Raw genomic sequence first — 2500 nt, 5'->3', positions numbered from 1 at the left:
TAGGAGACAGGCATATGCTGAGACTCAGAAACTCTGGCAGAAGGATAGGACTCGTTGTATCAATAACATCCTGGATGATATGGCAGAAATTGTGGAACCACCACGAGACCTGATGGAACCCTTCTGGTCAGCAATTATGAATGTGGGCTCTGACCAAAAACCAGAGATCGTGAGAATAGATCCTATCAGAGACATATGGAAGCCAGTCTCGGAGCCTGATCTCAGGTATGGCCGTATATCCAGATCGTCGGCGCCGGGACCGGATGGCGTATCTGCTCGCCTATTTAGGTCGATTCCGTCTGCCCTACTGATTAGGATGTACAATCTTTTGATGTGGTGTAGGCGGCTACCGGAAGACTTGCTCGTGTCAAGAACGGTGTTCATCCCGAAGAAATCTGGCGCTTCCGATCCAGGAGACTTTAGGCCAATAACTATACCATCGGTCTTTATTAGAGGCTTTCACAAAATCTTAGCTAGGAGACTTGAGAAGATGCTGGATATAGACCGTCGCCAGAGAGCTTTTAGAGCCGCGGATGGATGTGCGGAGAACACCTTTCTGCTGGATACCATGCTCCGTTTCCACCGAAGCCACTTTAGATCTCTCTATGTCGCATCTTTGGATGTAAGTAAGGCGTTTGATTCGGTGTCGCATCCCGCTATTGAGGCAACCCTGATTAGCGTGGGTGTTCCTGCTCCGATGGTCGAGTACCTTGAGGAGGTATATATGAGATCCACGACCCGCCTTGAAGGCAGAGGATGGAAGTCGGAATTAATACATCCGCGAAGAGGAGTCCGCCAAGGCGATCCCTTGTCTCCAGTGATTTTTAACACCGTCACTCATCGTATGCTTAGGTCGCTTCCGGATGAGATAGGAGCACGTATCGGCAATACACCCATTAACGCGACTGCTTTTGCAGACGACCTCCTTCTCTTTGCCGCAACACCAATGGGCTTACAGGAGTTGATAGATAGAAGTGCAGCATACCTGGAGACATGTGGCATGTCCATAAACGCGGCGAAGAGCCTCACTGTTAGCATTAGGGCGGATCCGCATCGGAAGAAGACGGCTGTTGAGGCCTCCTCAGTCTTTCTCTGTCAAGGACATCGACTTCCAAGTCTCAGAAGGACGGATGGATGGAGATACTTGGGAGTCCATTTTACGCCTGAAGGAAGAACCAAGTGTCGTCCCATGGAAACCCTGGGTCCCTTGCTGGATAGACTCTCTCGTGCACCTTTGAAACCGCAACAACGTCTATATTCGTTGAGAACAGTTGTGATCCCTAAGCTCTATCATCAGCTTGCATTAGGCGCGGTTATGATTGGAGTCCTTAATAAAACCGACAAAATCATTAGAGCAGCAGTTAGAAAATGGCTCGCCCTTCCGCATGATGTCCCAATAGCCTATTTACATGCTGCAGTCAGACATGGTGGCCTAGGGATTCCTTCCCTAAGATGGTCAGCCCCTTTACATCGCAGAGGCAGGCTGTTGGTGGCAAAGGGGACTTACGATCCGGATGGTTTAGGTCGGTTTGCAGATGAGGAACTCGATAAATGCACGAAGAGATTGTCCGAAAGCGGCGTGGTGTACACTAGTCCCGATATGCTGAGTGATCGTTGGGCTGCTAAGCTTTATCAGTCTGTAGATGGGAGCGGGCTGATAGATTCCGTTAAGACTACACATCAACACCAGTGGGTCGCTGACGGTACCAGATTCCTCTCCGGAAAAGATTTTATAAACTGTATTAAAGTTAGGATTGGCGCTCTTCCAACTAGGTCCCGAACAGCAAGAGGAACAACGAAGGAAAGACGGTGTCGTGCCGGATGTTTGGCGCAGGAGACCCTCAACCACGTCTTGCAGCACTGCCATCGCACGCATGCGGGCAGAATTAGGAGGCACGATGCAATCCTGAACTATATGGAGAGGAAAATCTGTAGCGGTGGATACCGTGTTGAAAGAGAGCCCCGCTACATGACAGCAATGGGACTCAGGAAGCCCGACATAGTCGCGGTTCTCGGCCAGACAGCTGTAGTTCTTGATGCCCAGGTTGTGAGTGAGCAAAGCAACTTGAATGATGCACATAGAAGGAAGACGAACTACTATGAAGAGCAATCCTTGGTCCATGAGATCAAGGCGAGAAATGGCGTCTCGAATGTGATCGTAACATCTGCAACCGTTTCTTGGAGAGGCGTATGGAGTCCAAAGTCGGCGGAAACACTTCGCGAGATTGGATTTGCGAATGGCAGTGACCTGAAAGTGATGTCCACGAGAGTCCTGATCGGGAACTTAATAGAATTTAAGATCTTCAACGCGACTACATCCGTAAGGTGGAGAACCGGAATAGGATAGGACCTGAGTGCTCCCCCCCCTCGGTGCTGCCTGCCATAATCAGGCATAAGGATACGACTCCTAGGATAGTATGGTATGAAGGCGTAGTAAAGATCATTCACGGCGCGCGTACCAATATACATAGACTGGTTGAGTTGGAAAAAAAAAAAAAAA

Source organism: Formica exsecta, unplaced genomic scaffold (genome assembly GCF_003651465.1).
Source record: "Formica exsecta isolate Colony F162 unplaced genomic scaffold, ASM365146v1 scaffold5073, whole genome shotgun sequence".
In the NCBI taxonomy this organism is placed as follows: domain Eukaryota; kingdom Metazoa; phylum Arthropoda; class Insecta; order Hymenoptera; family Formicidae; genus Formica; species Formica exsecta.
Note: the sequence above shows the minus strand (reverse complement) of the source record.